The sequence below is a fragment of the Dendrobium catenatum genome, unplaced genomic scaffold (genome assembly GCF_001605985.2).
Source record: "Dendrobium catenatum unplaced genomic scaffold, ASM160598v2 fragScaff_scaffold_1263, whole genome shotgun sequence".
Lineage (NCBI taxonomy): Eukaryota > Viridiplantae > Streptophyta > Magnoliopsida > Asparagales > Orchidaceae > Dendrobium > Dendrobium catenatum.
In genome coordinates, this window is record NW_021319725.1 from 269,150 (window position 1) to 287,921 (window position 18,772).

Below are 18,772 nucleotides of genomic sequence, written 5' to 3' on the forward strand. Positions count from 1 at the left end.
CATGTCGAAAGTATGTTGTACTTCGATATGAGAAAATGATGAATTTATGTCACATAAGTCAATGTTGGGACAATTCCATAAAGAAATGTCTTATTTAAACCCTTTCTCCACTCTCCATCCTCTATCAATATTTGAAATGGTGAATTACTTTCATATTTTTTTATTTGTTATTTGTACGATATTTTTTTTCCGTGAAACCTTAATCTCAAACTAAAGATGATTAGAATCCCATTTAATTGTAGAGAAATACTTTATTGAAGCCTTATTTCCTTATGTGAAAATTTTCTTTTGATAAACAAAGGAGATATATACTTTCCCTACTATTCTTAGGTGTCATCTATATGCTCATGGTCTCCATGCTACTTATCCATCACAAACATATGAAAATCTCATGTAGATGAGAGTATTGAGTTAAAAAAATCTGATTTTTTACACCTGATCTAATTTGCTCAATAGTTTGGTGTCCCTTTCTCCTGTATAAATGGTTTCCGAGCTATTCAAAACCACTTCATGTGATATATTTGCTGCATTTTGAGATAGCTATCTCAATGAAAATCTACCTCTATTTATAAATTTTAAGCATATTTTACTAATTAAATGATCCAATTAATTAGGAATTAAACCTTTTAATTTAATATTAACTATAATAATCGAATAATAAATTTAAATGAACAAAATTGTTAGTTTATGCATAAATTTATGCTTTTTAAAATGTCCATTTAATGCTAATAAAGATGAACAAAAAATTTTTTTGGCTTAGTTTCTTTTTATTTATGGGTTTGTTGAAGGGGAGGATTGCTTCGAGTTTTTTGTGTGATAGAAAAGTACAACTCAATCTTAAGGAAAAATTTTATAAGATGGTGGTGAGACTTGTAATGTTTTATAGCACAGCATTGACCATTAAAATAGAAGTGTAATATTAAGTTAAGTGTTGCTGAAGTGAGGATGCTCAAGTGGATGAGTGGACTTACTCTTAGAGAGGATATGAAACGCACATATCAAGCAAAGGTTGGAGTAGTTCCAATGACAGATAAGATTAGAGAGAGTTGCCTTAAATGGTTTCATTAGGAGAGTAGATATATTAAATTTATCCTATGTTAAAAAAGGTAAAGAAAGATCTAAAAAAACTTAGTTATAAAATATTAGAAATGAATTTTCTTTAATAGATTTAAATGAAAATTTGACTATTAATATGACATAATGGAGAAAAAGCATTCATTTAAGAGATGTTTGGTTGCCTAAAATGAAAATGCAGCATAAAATAAATGCAATGTAAAACAAATATAATGCATTCCAAATACTTTGAGACTGTTTGATTGTCTGCAAAATAAACACATGAGAATTATTTCCCTTGTTTGGTTAGGTAGATACAGAGTAAAGTAAAAGCGAATTTTTTATAATAATTTATTTTGGCATTACAACTAGTGCATTTATAAAAATAATGTATTTATAATAATTAATATTATTAGGTGTTATAAAAAAAATCAATGTATTACATTGCACCTTTTCACTACCATCGCATGACCAACCGAAGAAGTTTTCTTTTCTTTTCCTTTTTTTTTGCAATGTGATTTTAATTTGATCATCTTTAGTTTTTATTATTGTACTTGATGATAACCCAACACTGAATTGACTATCACACATTGGTAGCTACATAAGATTGGGTATTATCACTATATATAATTAATTTGTTGTCATGAAATATCAATGAGTTGACAGCAAATAAAAAATGTGTGCTATTTTCACCCGCATGCACTTACACATGAAACCATTAAACTATTTAATTAGTGAGGATATCATTCCACTAAATCAATCAATTTTTAAAAAAATTATTCCAGCAGTAAATATGCATGACCAAATTATAAATAAAGTTATTAAAGTATCTAAATGTACAGAAGATCTCAAAAATATGATACACTAACCTAAATACAATTGCTTTCAGGCAACCATGAAACTAGAAATTGGAATTGAGAACCACTACTTTATTCATCATAATTGTAAAAAACAATATCACCAAAAACATTTTGGTCCATCATCACAATAAAACATAAGCACATTTCACAGATGCTCCTTCCTATAATATTGTCAATAAATGATCCTTCTACCAGTTTGTACCTTTCGACATTACAAGCCCAGATTAACATGTTCAATTTTTTTTTTTCAAATTATCATATTTAAGGAAAGGGTTATGAATCCCCTGGTTGCCCAAATTGGCCATCCAAGGGGAGTCGGTCTGGCAATATAAGGGAAGCTCATCATTGTCCAAGGCATAACAAGAATCCCACCACACTAACTGAAGCATTAAAGAACATCTAAAACTAAAATTTTATTAAAAAAATCTGAAAGCACATAGCTACACAAGTTATTGTATCCATTGGTTGCCTAGTAAGATAGTTGCACAAAGACCATCCAAGCAGATCTACCTTCGAAATATATTAATAGAAGCTTTTCGTCATGGTTCAGGAGACTAGGAGAGCAAAACCACATATATAAAAAACGCATGAAAACCCTTCCAAAATAATTTAAGCAAATATAAGACCATTAACAAGACACAGCATAATCAATTTACAAAAGATCCTTGATATCAGCAGAGATTTTTGCACGCCAAGAACCTAGACTGCAAAAACTTAAAACTTAAATGACAAAAACAGATATGCAGATCTACTAACTTGAAATTGTATCAAGGGGAAGCTGGAAATTACTTACTGAAGTGAGGGTTAGCAGCTATCCGAGCCTCTTTTCTCCTTCAGTGAAGAGATTGAAGCCAAACTTGCTATGTAGAACCTCTTCTACGGAAAGTCGGAGCTTATGCTTTGATGGATTTCTTCGTGAAAGGGAAGCTGGAATGGTGTACCAGGGAAATTACTTACTGAAGTGAGGGTTAGCAGCTATCCGAGCCTCTTTTCTCCTTCAGTGAAGAGATTGAAGCCAAACTTGCTATGTAGAACCTCTTCTACGGAAAGTCGGAGCTTATGCTTTGATGGATTTCTTCGTGAATCCGGCCGAAGAAGCGAGCAAAAGAGGAGAAATATGGTTACCTTTCGCGGCAAGCTCCGGCGCGACTTTAGATCCGACAGGAATAACATCGTAGGAGGAGGAGAAGCTTCGGCTCTTTTACAACTCTACTTCAAGCGTAGCAGAACAACAACGAATAAATGCAAAAGAGGAAAAGCAAATCCTCGACAGGCAACGGCAAGCGACTCGTTGAAGCTTTGCCCCATGCGAACCAGCAAAGCCAAAGAGGAAAGCCCTACCTCACGCGAATGGCAACGAAGAGGAAAGCCCTAACTCCGTAAAATTGAAGCTCCGTGAGGATAAATTGATGATCTGGAAAGAAATGTATTGCTCTTCTGCGAGTTTTCTCCTCCCTCAGCAAGTATGATATCCACTAGAGGTTTTGTAACCCGCTCAATTTGAGGGGGTTTTGAAGTCACACGAAAGGCCCTTCGCAATACACAAGTGATACTTCCTAGGAATTACTTATGTTCGGCTCAAAATCAACCAAACCACCAAATTTAAGAAATACGTGTAAGTTAATTACTTTACCCACCTAATTCTGCATACCAAACAACCCCTTAGCCAACCTCACATAGTGAGATAAAGACTTGATGTTGCAGTTGCCTATAATCATTTTTTTAGAAACTATCCAAAAGGGATCAGCATAAGAATTTTTTAGCATCACATAACAAAAAGAGGTAAAATATAAAGACATTCGAGAAGATGAAAGCATGCAAAAGAGCATACCCAATGTGTAAATCTGCACACAATATTTTTCTACGTGGATTAATGTCTACAACTTTATCTAAGTGCACTAAGATATTTTTGTGACAATTTATAAATTAGTAAAGATTAACAATGAAGTGTTAACAAATAATAACATGTTAAAAACCATTGGTCTCTATGACATACAAGTATTATTTTTTTTTGTTAATTAGGGATAAGGGATGGTTTTAAATGTGCTCCCCATGTTAATGGGTGTTTTGACAAATAATATATTTGATAAATATGTTATTATGACTAATAAAAAAATATAACAAATCAAATGTTTTGATTTATTCACTGTTGCTTTTTTAATACAATGACGATAGCTTTTATAACAAATGTTTGCTTTCATCAATAAAGTTTCATGGGTCATGTTTGTGATCTCTATTAATAAGCTTTCTTTCTCGTTGTCAGGTTACTCAATTAGTTCACATGACATCTCTCCTGCCAATGAAAACAAACCTCTTGTGTTTAGCATTCCCGACCTTTCCAGCACAGATCGTTGCATCCTCGATGTTTCCACTAAGGTTTTCCACACTATCAGTAGCTCACACCTTCGAGATGCTTTATGTTTGTACAACAAAGGAGAGTGGTTGCTGATGTGTCATGAAGAAGAAGTATGTTTGAAACAATATTAAAACTCATTATTTCTTCTCAACCCTCATAGTGGGAGCAGAATCGACATGCCGGGACCATTTGAAAATGGTCATTTTGCTTTCAATCTTACTTATGGCGAGAACCCACGACATGTTATCCATGCTAGCTACAAGATCACCACTAGAAGTGTTGTCATTCGAGTAATTCGTCCCTATGACAGTGCCTGGGAGGTGCATGAACTTGTTAATTCTCATCAGGATATTATAATCTCTTCCGCATTAGTGATTGGGAATCAGGTTATTTGCATTGACAGTAAAGGTGCAAGAATTATCATGCTTGACTTATCTAATTACAGTTGGACTTTTCTATCTAAATGGAAGATGTTTCCAAATCATTCAGAATGTTACTTCTTTGAGCAGGATAATGAAGTTATGTGTGTCAGTTGCCCTATTATGAGTTGCGACTTCTTTAAATTTTATAAGATTGATTGGCAGATGATGGATTGGATTGAGATTAATAATGTTGAGTTGATGAATACCAGTTGGTTTTTGAGTCATCCGTGATCATTCTACATGAAGGGAGGTAAAGGAAAATATGTGTACTCTTTGGAAGGTTTTGCTTGGTGTGGAGGGCAACCAGGAGAGCGTGCACCTCCTACTTGGCAAACAATTCTTTACTTTAGAAGCGATGGTGAGGATGATCTTTCGGTGAATGTGTTCATCCACAACATGGTTGAAGGTGACATATAAATTCTTTTGCCTGAAAAGTATGGCTCTAAAAAGCCTGCATGTTGGATGGATAAACATATACTATATTAAGCATGCTAATGTATTCTTTTGAGTTTAACATAGAATATTTCTTAACAAAAGTTTGCTGTTGTTTTATTAAAATTTATATAGTTTACATTTATTTAGCTTAAACTCTTCTTCTTAGATATTTCATATATCTTTAATTAAAGAAATTAATATCAGCATTCAATATCTTATAAAATGAGATCAGTTATGTGTAAAGATCTCAAATGATTATTTGAATGTTTTACAAGGCGGTGGTGGAATAAAAAAATGCTTCACGTACATTAAAAAAAATAATAGATCAACTGCTGAATTAGAAGAGTATGAAATTGCTTCCTTAATCATGGTGAGTTGAATGAGTTGGTGAAAGACTGGCTGATGCGAGGATCTGTAAAGGACTTTCCCATAAAAGCTTCAACTATTGCCTTTTTAGATTTCTTTTGAGACAACTTCATTCTTGCTTTTTAAAATAATTTTTTTAGAATAAAATTTTTTGATTTAGAATTTTTTTTACTAAAAAATTGATTTATAAAACAACAAAAAACTATCCAAAATAAAACCTCACCTTTTATATAAGAGGTGTTTATCATTACCTAAGAAGGGATAAATCGACAAAAGGTGGTTGCAAACGCTCTTCATGGAGCTTGATGAAAACATTCTCTATCAAATCTTCATGCTTCACCTAAGAGTTTCTTTGTCTAAAAAAGATAGATTTGACTGACAAATACGTATGATGAGTTTCTTATGTATATTTTTTTTAAATATTAGATAAATAATGGAGGAGATAATTAACATAAATTTTTCATTATAATTATCTTTTTTCTAAAGAAGCATTCAATATGTTGAAACAATAATTTAATTAAAAGATACAAAATTATTCTCAACACATTCAAAAAAGAAAAGATTATAACACTATAAGCCAGAGAGCACAGACCAGATCTACAAAATCAAATAAAATGAAATATATTTGAGAAGACTAAAAATACAAATATCTCTTAATATCTTAAAGGTTTCATAATCTATTACAAGCAAAATGAAAAACATCGTCCCGACATAAGTTGAGCACGATATTTTTTGTGTACTAAATTTAAACATATAACATTATACATAATCATTTATGCCAATAAAAATATTATTTCTACCAAATTGTGCAGGTGTTCGTGCCGTGGATAACACTCCAGTTTTTTAAGTATAATAAAAAATCATACATTCCAATATTTTCAATTTAAATACTATAAAATAATATTATATTGTCATCAAACCACACCTTGAAACACATAGAAAAATTACGTCACTCATATCTAGGAAAAACTAAATACAAAGATTCATTACATACTATAAAACTAGCCCCTAAATAAAAATGTTGAGAAAATAAGCCATGTTCATAATCAATTTTGCCATTATGATTTGGTGGTAATTATTTAAAACACCTCATTCTCCATCAAACCACCAGATAGAACCATCTTAGATAATAAGACGACATATGTCTAATATGAATGTGTTAACTCTTATACACATCTATTGAATATTTGAATATTTAATCCATATATAAATGTCAATCAAGGTGTAATCATCATATAAACTTGAAAAATACTAAAATAAAAGTATTATTGTTCATTGTGGTTTCTAAAAATATTTTTTATGAGATAGAATTTGAATTTAACATATATTATATTTCTATTACTATTATTTGTCCTATGGATAGTTTAAAAAAATGAAAAATATGTGCATTCTTACTCATTATCCATCCATTATTAAAATAAAGCAGCTTATCGACATTCAAATTCATGTTAAAACTTTGTCGTATGAAAGGATAAAAAAAATGTTATATTAATAAATAGAGAATTTCTTATGATAAAAAAAAGGTTTAAACTTTTAGCTTCTCTCTTTGTTTATTTCTTTTTTCTTTTTGGCCTATCAACTTTGACACTATACATGTAAAAAAAGATACAATGTAAAAATAAATAGATAAAAATGTGATTAAAAATTATTTTAAAAATAAGTGCTAGTAACTTATTTAGGTTTAAAAAAAGAAAGCGGCAAATTGACAATTTGTTGAGGTCTTGTCCAATATAACTAATTGACTTCGTCTGTATTATTAACTTCATATGACTATAAAAACTAGCAAAATAAGTATAATATTATTTCATGCTCTTCAATAAAAGAATATAGAAAATGAGTAATCTAAAGTTAGGTTAAATACAACCTATATAATTATTATAATTAGACATGTAAAAATTATTTTAAAAATAAGTGTTAGTAATTTATTTAGGGTTAAAAAAAGAAAGCGGCAAATTGACAATTTGTTGAGGTCTTGTCTAATATAATTAATTGACTTCGTCTGTATTATTAACTTCATATGACTATAAAAATTAGCAAAATATGTAAAATATTATTTCATGCTCTTCAATAAAAGAATATAGAAAATGAGTAATCTAAAGTTAGGTTAAATACAACCTATATAATTATTATAATTAGACATGTAACAACTTTTTAATAAATTTATTATTTTACATGGAAAAAAATTAAAATATGATAGTCTAAACATTTAAAATATTAAAAAAATAAGTGATCTCTCATAAAAAAAGCCAATCTATGGGAAAATAAATTTGTCAAGGTCATGAATTTATATTTTTGTAATCAAACGTTTCATTGAAAATAAAATACTATCTCAAAAGATAGATATAATATTCGTCAATGGATTCAAATACAAAAATAATTTTTTTTTCTTATTATTGTCATCAAATCTATATAAAAAATGAAATATCACCTCCAAAGATAAAAACTATCATTTTTTATGAATTCAAATATAATAAAAAAATATTATTTAAATTTAGAATTATTTTCCTTGCATATTAAAAAAATAAGATAAGATTTATTTTTAAGATAAGTTAATGATTTATCATCAGCCCAAACCCTTTTAGTTAATTGCATCTTAGGAAATAATCTTTCTTAAGAAAACTTTGATTAAAGATATGACAACTAAATTTTTTATCTTTCTAACATTCTGTATAAAAAATATTGATTTTGACATTTCAAATGAGATTGGTTCAAATTAGAAACACTTTATTTTATGCATTATAGGAAGAAAAGTAGGAGATTTACAATATTGAAAAACTTAGTAGTGTTTCAAACTATATTTTTGGGCTTTAAATTTTTGGTATCTAGACATTTTAATTTTGAGTTGATCATTTTATTAGAAATTTAGAACTTATATTTAAATGAAACAAGATCAATGAAAAACCTAGGATTTATATATTTAGTCAATAAAGAGATAAAACCACAAACCCTGAATCTAAGTTGAGCACATCACTATGTAAATGCTCAAACCAAAATCTAAAGAAATGTACAGGGACTTATAATATCTTAAATTCACTTGAAATTGAAAACAATCTAACTCTATTAAACTTACAACCTAGTTGGGAATATTGCAAGCTAAACTCATTCTAGAAATTTTAATGCCGTGACATTTACTCTCGATACTTTATAGGATGAATATGCTGTAATTTAATTATAAAACAAGACATACAACTTTGATTTTCTAATCTAAGTTAGTTTTATCAATGAAAGGCACTTACTTATATAACTAATACAAGAAAAGCTTTTTTTTAATAATTTCTTTTTAATATTATAATATAAATCTAACATGCAAAAATAAAACTCATGAAGTCTAATTTTTTAAGAAAAATTCGACAATTTTGCAACTTTAATCTACTAAGGAATAATTGACTTGTTGCTTAGGCAGCTCATAGCTGTTGGAAGCGAGTGTGAGATTTTTTATTTGAGTTTTTAATATTGCAAAAATGTAAAATTAATGCATGCTTGTAAAAAAATGAAGGTTAATTTAAAGGACAAATATATTTTATCTTAAGAGCTTAATGATTATAATAATCCCAAGCTAACCACAATCAAAAGAAAGCCTAGGAAAAACAATTATTTCTAGCTTGCACATTGAGGCAATCACACCAATCAATCAATTTAAAATGAAATGATATAAACAAGGCCAATATGGCAAGTGCCACTTATTGTAACCTACCAAGTAAAATAATGTGGTAACCGTGCTTCACCTAAAACAACTTGAATTTCTACTTCTAGTAGACTCATTTTAATTATTTATAAGATTCTCAAAGGCTTCACTCTTTTTGTTGTTCATCCTTTAAGCTCGTTTTTTATTTCTTCAATCCCACAATTTGTATTTATAATTTATAGCTCTTTTGCAATGTATATTTAAATTCTAAATCAACTAGAACCTTTTTGTTAAAGAGAGGTTTGCTACAACAATTTATATTTACATCAAACTTAGCCAAACTTTAATTTATAGTTTTATACAAACATAAACGATTAATGATAAACTTCAGAGCATTCATCACAGGTACAATCAACAATGACAGTACTTGCATGCATCCAATAAAATCATTTAAATCATTGTATAGAAAACATATCCAAGTATAAGGTAAAACATTCGACATTCAAACAACCTTCTTATCCTAAAGTTGAAATAAGTTTTTCTAGCATGCAAACTAAAATACGTGCTAAGTTGTATAATATGGTTAATCCTATTAAACTTTTGAGTTTCATTTTCTAATGTTTATTTTTTTAAGGGTCCAAAGAAAGTTTATTTAAATTTAAATTTTAACATGCAAAGAATTTTATTGAGATTTTTAGTATTAATTGTTTAAATTTCATTTATGATTTTTAGGAGTGAATTGAACAATGAACTCATAGTGCATTGAGTTCAATGCCCTTATCAAACACATAAATGCAATAATCTCATCCGCAAGGATAAAAAAAAAAAATCTAATCCACAAGGATATGTAAATGCACGTATTTATTTTAAATGTTTTAGGTATTATAAAATTTTTATTTCAAGTGTCCAAAATTTATTTTAAAGAAAATTTTAAATTAATTTGAGTCCTAATGATTTATATGTACTACTAAAGTTAAAAATATCCTCCAAATAATTTTATAAATTTTCAAGATTTTGTAATTATAAATTTTAATGAAATATATTATTTAGTTCATATTTGACTTAAGTATTCTTTAAACTTATGTTTTATAACCGAGTTTAAATTTGACATGCATTTTTTAATTTTATGTTTCTTTAATTACATTTTGAATTATCAATTTATGTGACCTTGAGATGAACCGGTTAGGAGAGTAGAGGTATTAGATTTGACTTATGTTAAGAAAGGTAGGGGTAGACCTAAAAAGACTTGGTTAGAAAATATTAGGAATGACCTTTCTTTATTAGATTTAAACGAGAATTTGACTTTTAATAGGACACAATAGAGAAAAAGGATTCATGTAGCCGACCCCACGTAGTGGGATAAAGGCTTGATGTTGTTGTTGTTGTATTAATACTTTTTATAATTTAAAGAGTTCACATAAACAATTATAATTAGGGTTTAATATTTAACTTATCAAATGAATTCAAAATATTATGAAATTTATTCTATGAGTTATTACTGTCCCAAAGATCAATCCCAAAAAATGTTTAATGTCATGTAAGCATAAATTGAGTTAATGATTTATTAAAATTAATGTTTGAATTGATTTGAATTTTTCGTTTGATTTTAATCAACCTTTTTATTTGTTATTTCTCTAATTCATCAAAAGTTGAATGCAAGTGAGTTTATACGTTACGAATTTTTATATAATTTATTATTAATTTTCAAAATTCGTATTTATTATTAGGGTTTCATACAAAGTAACTTAATGTTTATTAATTAGACCACCAAATGGTCTCAAATCTTCATGAAACTTTGAATTTAGGTTAAAAATGACCCATGTTGAAAATCTTAAAAGTTAAAGCATTTAGAGTTATATTTTATTTTTTAATGATTTGATAAATATATTACTGGTATACTAGAAGTTTGATAAACTTGAGTTTATATTTTTAAAATTCCTCAAAATTTAATTAGATAACTTTAAAATTCTAGGTTAATTAATTTTTTTTTAAATTCTAGGTTAATTAAGTTACTCTACAAGACTAAGATTTAGGATTTACAAAATTTATGATCAATCGAATTCAAATCATCATAAGATTAATTATATAGATCCATAAGGACCTAAGGAACATCTCATAATGATTTGAATTCATATGCTCTAATATAAAATTTCTAAAAAAATTTCTAGGCACCTATACCTAGGGCTTATGTAGAATATTCAGGAAAATCTATATATTGGGTTGGGGTGAAATTAATGGTTATATAACACAAGAACAAGAGAAAATTCATTGCAAAAAACCCAATGGATGATGATACATGAATTTCCAAAGTTCTATATCAAATAATGATCTAGAATTTTGGAAATTTGATTCAGGGTAGAGAGCTATTCAAATGGTTAAGAGAAAAATTTAGTAGTCATATCTTTAATCAAATTTTTTTTAAGAAAGATTATTTTCTAAAATATAATTAATTAGAAGGGTTTGGGCTGATAAGAAATCATTAACTCGGCTTAAAATAAATCTTATCTTATTTCTTAATATGGTAGGAAAAAAAATCTCTCTAGGGACGAACAAAGAATGAATTCTAAATTTGAATAATATTTGTGTTATTGTATTTGAATCCATAAAAATGATATTTTTAATATTTAGGGGTGATATTTCAATTTTTTGTAGATTTGATAAAAATACTAAGAAAATAATTTATTTTTATAAATAAATCCATTGGCTAATACCATATCTATCTTTTGAGATAGTATTTTGTTTTCAATTAAGTGTTTGATTACAAAAATAAAAAATGATAACCTTGAACAAATTTTTTACTTTCCCATAAATTGAATTTTTATTTTTTTGTTAGACATCATTTGTTTTCTTTATATTTTAAATGCTTAAACTATCATTATTTATTTATTTTCCTCGTAAAATAATAATTTTATTTACAAGTTTGACCATGTTTAATTATAATAATCATATAATTTTTATTTAATATAACTTTATATTACTCATTTCGCCCCATTCTATTATTAAACCAAAGTTACTAACACTTATTTTTATAACAATTCATTAATCACATTTTTATTTATTTATTTTTATATTGTATCTTTTTTTGCAGGTACAATATGAAAGTCAAAACCTGTAGGCTAAATAGAAATAAGAAATAAATAAAAAGAAAGTCATATGAAGTTAATAATATAGACGAAGGTAATGACTATAATGGACTATACCTCAACAAATTGTCATTTTGCCCCATTTTATTATTAAACCCAAGTTACTAACACTTGTTTTTATAACAATTCATTAATCACATTTTTATTTATTTATTTTTATATTATATCTTTTTTTAGGTACAATATGAAAGTCAAAACATGTTGGCTAAATAGAAATAAAAAATAAATAAAAAGAGAAGCTGAAATTTTAAATCATTTTCTTCTCATAAGAAATTCTCTATTTAATAATATAAAAAATTTTTATCCTTTAATCTGACAAAAATTTAATGTGAATTTGAGTGTCGGCGAACTACTATTTCTAATGGTAAATGGATAATGTGTAAGAATGCGCATACTTTTACTTTTTTTGAACTATTCACCAGACAAGCAATAATAATAAAAATGTCACATATGACAAATTCAGATTCTATCACACAAAGAGTATTTTTAAGATCCCCAATGAACAGTAATAATTTTATTTTAGTATTTTCAACTTTATATGGGGATGAGACATTGGATGGCATTGATGATGACCATTTGATAGCTATATGAATTAAATATTCAAATTTTAAATGGATATGTAAGAGGGTTGTCACATTCATATCAAATATGTGTAGTCTTATTATCTATGATAATTCTATCTAGTATTTTGATGAAAAATCTAGTATTTTAAATAAATTATCACTAAATCATAATGGCGAACTTGATTATATAGTAAGCTCATTTCTTCGACCTTTTGATTTGGGGGTCAGTTTTATAGTATGTAATGAATCTTTGTATTTAGTTTTTCTTAAATTTAGATAGCCTAATTTACCTACATGTTTGAAGGTGCGGTTTAATGATACTATAAGAGTATTTTATATTATTCAAATTGAATATATTGGAATATATAATTTTTTTATTATAGCAGAAAAAACAGGAGTATCATCCAGGGCACGAACACCTCAACATATTAATAGAAATAATATTTTTATTGGCAAAGATGATAATGTAGAATGTTCCATGTTTAAGTTTAGCGCACAAGAAAATATTGTGCTAACTTATGTCGGGACGATGTTATTTATTTTCATTGTAATGGAGTATGGAACCTTTAAGATATTAAGAAATTTTAGTATTTTTATGCATATCAAATATATTCCATTTTATTTGCTTATTATAGATCTGGTTTGTACTCTTTGGCTTATAGTTTTTTAATCTTTTCTTTTCCGAATGTTTATCCTATGTTAGCTATTGATTGAATTTATTTTATTGAAAGGTCAAAAGAAGTTTTATGTTCAGATTTAAGTTTTTAGTACCTTTAATATTTTTCAAATTTTATTTTAGATTGAATTTTAATTGTTAAGGTTGATTGATAGGATTATTTCTTTAGTGTATTTTAATTAATCATTTTAATCCTTAAATTATTTAATTTAATTATTTACTAAGTTTTTTTAATTATTTATTAGATTTTAGATGATTTATTAATTTTAAAATGGTTTATCAAGTTTTTAATTATTCATTAAAGTGTTATTGTTTTATTGAATTTTAAAAAAATTTATTTAATATTTTGATGATTTATTAAATTTGAATAATTTATTGAATCATTAATTAATTTATTAAATTGTTAATGATTTATTACTTTTTATTTATTTATTTAATTTTTAATGATTTATTTGATTATAAGATGATTAAAATATTAATTAAATTCAAATTTAATCTCTTAATGGTTATGTGTATTAATTATGATTTAATTATGAAAGGTTATGTAATTTGTGTATTTTTATCTGAATTATTATGAGTGTATTTGAAATTTTTATTAATTAATTGTTTAATTTTAATTAGATTTAATTAAGGCTATATTAATAATATACACTAATCCTAAGGGGAACGCCGCTAAGTTTTCAATGTTCTAAGTTTCCATCCTAAAATGTGCATGCATCATAAGTCTAAATTTTATAAGATTCGGTCCGTAATTTTTATCCTTAAATGTCACTAATATTGTATGAGGTGAAAAATTTTATTATCACTAACCTTTAGGACATTGTGCACGTGTAAAGGGAGTTATAGATTTAAAATAAAATAAAAATAATCCTAATAAAATTGAAGTTACTAAAGGGACCTAAAAGAAAAGGGTTTGCACAAACCACACCAAGGGCCAACTAAGGCCTTTTTAAGTTTTAGAATACTTACAATTACCGGGGGCTATGACCCAGTGGTTTCGCCCATAGCACCTCCACCCGGTTGGATGGAGGCGACTGACACCTTTAGCCCCTTGTCCTTACGTTCACTCAACCGGTACCATTCCTCGTAGTTCATGCAAGTAAAGAAAAGAAAATAAGTATTAGAAGCACATTTAATAATTAATAATAAAATAATTAAAATTTACTAAAATTAAAAACATGCTTTTCTTCAGGCTTGAACACAGTCTTTATTGATTGCGTTTTGAACTTTCCACTTTTGAACTCATATTGTATATCTTTACAAGATTTACCCCGAGGCATAAAAAAAAGGGAGTAAAAGGGGAAAAGAAAGAGGTAGAGAAAGAAAGAGAGATTGCTTTCTTCAACACTTTCATCTTCTAATAAAATTTCCAACTAACTCATTCTTTAACACAAACTACTTTTCATCTCCTTTTCCAAAAATTCACATACTTTCCACTTTCAAGACATACATTTCTTCATTTTCCAACATTCACTTGACTTTCGCACATTTATATTTCTCAATTCTAAAAAATTATACAAACTCCACAATTTCCCTTTTCCAAACATATAGAAGTCACCTTTCATCTTCACTTTTACACATTTTGTTTTTCAATACAAATATACACTTTATTTTCCAAAACTTCCCAAAAGATATACATTTTTTTACTTTTCAAACACACACTCTTGAAAATACTACTTTTCAAAGCCACACATTTCACTTTGCACTTTTCAAAACAGTTTTTACTTCGCACAAAATCAATCATTTTTACTTTTCACATACACATCTCATTTTCCCAAAAATTTTCACCTCATCTCCCAAAATCACTCTTTACCTTTCAAGATAACACATTTCACTTTCCAATATCACTCACATATACCTTACTTTTCACATACACCTTTAACTTTCCAAAATCACTGACATATACCTTACTTTTCAAGCTACTATACTACAGAAAGCATCATTGCAGCATACAAGTTCTCATAAACCCTTCCAACAACAATAATGAGAAAGAATAATTGATGCCACCTTACTTTTTCCAAAGACTCATGAAAATTCCCAATCTTTAGTAAAAGAAAAGCAACCTAAATGTTTTTGATCCTTTTAAGAGAGAAAGAGATCGGAAAATCATTCTGTTTGAGTTTTGTCTCAAAATAAATTATTAAGAAATGTGGCGTGGACATTATCAAGCCAAAAGAACCATAAAATATTTCTCCCAAGAAAACTTAAAAAAGAAACAAAGAACATGAGGCGATATATATATATGCAACCATTGATCTATCAAGACGAATCATATGTGGATTTCAACATTTATATGCGGCAAAAATAATATTCAACCACATTCTATATTCAAACAGTAAGAAATCTATAATGATCTCAACAAGTTTTCATCTCAGAGCAAACTATTAAAAAAAATTATTCCAAAAACATCTCTCAAACAAGAAATTCATTGTGTACGAAATTGATTTTGAGAAAATGCAACGTACACTCATCTCCTTGTCTCATATTAAACAGAACTTTAAAAAAAAAAAAATTCAAGAAGATGGATATAAGTCTTCTTTTATTCCAAAGAAAGGGATATCTATTTCTCTTATTCTTGATTTCAAAAGAAACCTCCATTCCCTTGCTACAGAACCATAAACCCCATTCTCCCTCTTATCAATTGCATGATAGATGCAGCCATATATATATAAAGGTAAATCCATTAATCGTTAACGATTTTGTTTTATATACAAGAAGAGTAAAAGGTTTGTTTGCTACATCTTGCTCTTGATCCAAGTAAGAAGTTGAAAGGTTTGCTAGGGCTTGGAAATAACGGAGATGCAGAAGGAGATAAATGAGAAGAAGATGATGGGGAAAAGGGTTACCAGAAGCAATGAGAGGATTGCCGGAGTCATCTAGGGCAAAGGAAATGAGGGCTTCGGCTAAGGTTGCTGTCCACACGAGCAAGGGGGAGAGACCGGAGGCTTCGGCTTTGCGAATCGAGAGGGCGACGGAGAGGGCATGCTATCTTCGCGAGAGAGAGAGCGGCGAGGGCCTGGGGGTTCGCGAACTGAGCCTTGGCGATTTTTTGAACTGCTTGCCTTTCGTTTCCGCCAATAGAGCAGGAGCGAGCGGTTTCCGAAATAAGAGGGGGATGGAGATTTGGCTAAACCGGCCTAATCGCACGCCTCTTCTATCTCAATTCAAATCGACGGTTAAGATCATTCATCATTTTTTAAAAAATAATCTAAGGGTTAATTTTGAACAAAATTACAAACTAAATTGGTGAAATTAAGTAGATCGAGTTGATCAATTTTAACATAATTGTAGCCGAATTAAATGTAAAGTTTAATGAATTTGGTTTTAATTTTATTATAATGATTTTATGTGCCTCGAATCGATATCCAAATCTCTAAAATTATATCGAGAAAATTTATATAGCGTTGGTTGAACCCGTCAAATTCAGAATGCAGTCGAATCGAATTTAATTAGGCTTGACGATGCTCGATTAGATTTATTATATTCAGATCCAAATTAGATTCATATTGAAATGATTTTGATTTTGGTTGAATAATAGGGTCGAGTCAATGTTACTTCAGTGGGCATCCACATAAGGGAAATCATAAAAGCGACGTCTATACTAGGCTACAAAAACCTAGGTGCTACAGATTGATTCCAGAGAAATTGACTTAGGATAATGAGATCAACACTTATCTCCTCAAATATTTATCTAATATTAAAAAAATATACATAAGAAACTCATCATACATATTTGTCAGTCAAATCCATATTTTTTCATACAAAGAAACTTTCAGCTGAATCATGAAGGTTCGATAGAGAATGTTTTTATCAAGCTCAATGAAAAGCATTTGAGACCACCATTTGTCCATCTATCACTTCTTAGATAATAATAAACATCTCTTATATAAAGGCTAAGGTTTTATTTAGGATAATTTTTGTTTTTACTTTCTAAAGCAGTTGTACTAAAAAACTGTTTTAAAAACAAAAAGAAAGTTGTCCCAAATAAAGTCTAAAACGCAATGGTTGAAGCTTTTATGGGAAGGTCCTATGTAGATCCTTGAATCAGCTTGTCTTTCACCAACACATTCAGCTCACGATAATTAAGGAAGCAATTTCATAGACTTCTAATTCAATAGTTGATCTATTATTTTTAATGTATGCAAAGCATGTTTTTTATTCCACAAACGCCCTGTAAAGCATTCAAATAATCGTTTGAGATCTTTACACGTAACTGATCTCATTTTATAAATTATTTAATGATGATATTAATTTCTTTAATTAAAGATATATGAAATATCTAAGAAGAATAGTTTAAGCTAAATAAATTTAAACTATATAAATTTTATTAAAACAATAGCGAACTTTTGTTAAGAAATACTCCATGCTAAACTCAAAAGAATACATTAGCACGCTTAATAAAGTATACATTTGTCCACCCAACATTCAGCCTTCTTAGAGCCATACTTTTTAGACAAAAGAATTTCTATGTTGCCTTCAACCATGTTGTGGATGAACACATTCATCATCGGAAGATCATCCTCACCTTCCTTTCTAAAGAAAAGAATTGTTTGCCAAGTAGGACGTGCACGATCTCCCGGTTGCCCTCCCCACCAAGCAGAACTTGCCAAATAGTACACATATTTCCCTTTACCTCCCTTCATGTAAAATGAACATGGATGACTCAAAAACCAACTGGTATTCATCAACTCAACTTTATTAATCTCAATCCAATCCATCATCTTCCAATCAAGCTTATAAAATTTAAAGAAGTCGTAGGTCATAATTGTCACGACCCGACCCGAGACGGATCCCGCTCGCACCGGGTCGCGACACGGAACGAACAGACTAACCAGGATCTGGTTATGGAATTTGGTTCGAAATTGAATCTTCCAAATAATTTAACTCAAACAGACACACAAACACAGAGCTACTATAAATCATCAAACACAGCGGAACAAAACATCTATCTTTTCTTTTCCTCAAAACAATCATCTACAAATACAGTACATGGCTTTTAACCAGAAAGAAAGACAGAACAGAAAAGCCATGACTGTACAAAAATCAAAAGTACAAAACAATACCTACAGATCAGACTCTGAAATCTATTCCTGTACTTCTTTCCCTTTCCCAGAACCTGAAAACCACCAGAAAACAAGAGTGAGCTCAACAGCTCAGCAAAGCAACAAACCTCAAATCAAAATTCTCAGAATCCAAAACCAAATATATCAGACCAAAATCCAATCAGAAATCGGAACAAAATCGGTCAAATATCAAATCGGACAGATCAGAAC

The 18,772-nt window shown here is 28.8% G+C and overlaps 2 long non-coding RNA genes across 2 annotated transcripts; both read right to left on the reverse strand.

The window, feature by feature from the left end:
* Positions 1 to 2,301: 2,301 nt before the first annotated feature.
* Positions 2,302 to 2,828, reverse strand: LOC114580781. The gene is made up of 2 exons (XR_003702341.1): positions 2,707 to 2,828; positions 2,302 to 2,617 (listed from the first exon to the last, which is right to left on the reverse strand). It is a non-coding gene; the product is annotated as an uncharacterized LOC114580781 (long non-coding RNA).
* A 1,089-nt stretch (positions 2,829 to 3,917) lies between these two features.
* LOC110098823 lies at positions 3,918 to 18,329 on the reverse strand. Its single transcript, XR_003702340.1, has 2 exons — positions 14,469 to 18,329; positions 3,918 to 4,582 (listed from the first exon to the last, which is right to left on the reverse strand). It is a non-coding gene; the product is annotated as an uncharacterized LOC110098823 (long non-coding RNA).
* Positions 18,330 to 18,772: the final 443 nt, after the last annotated feature.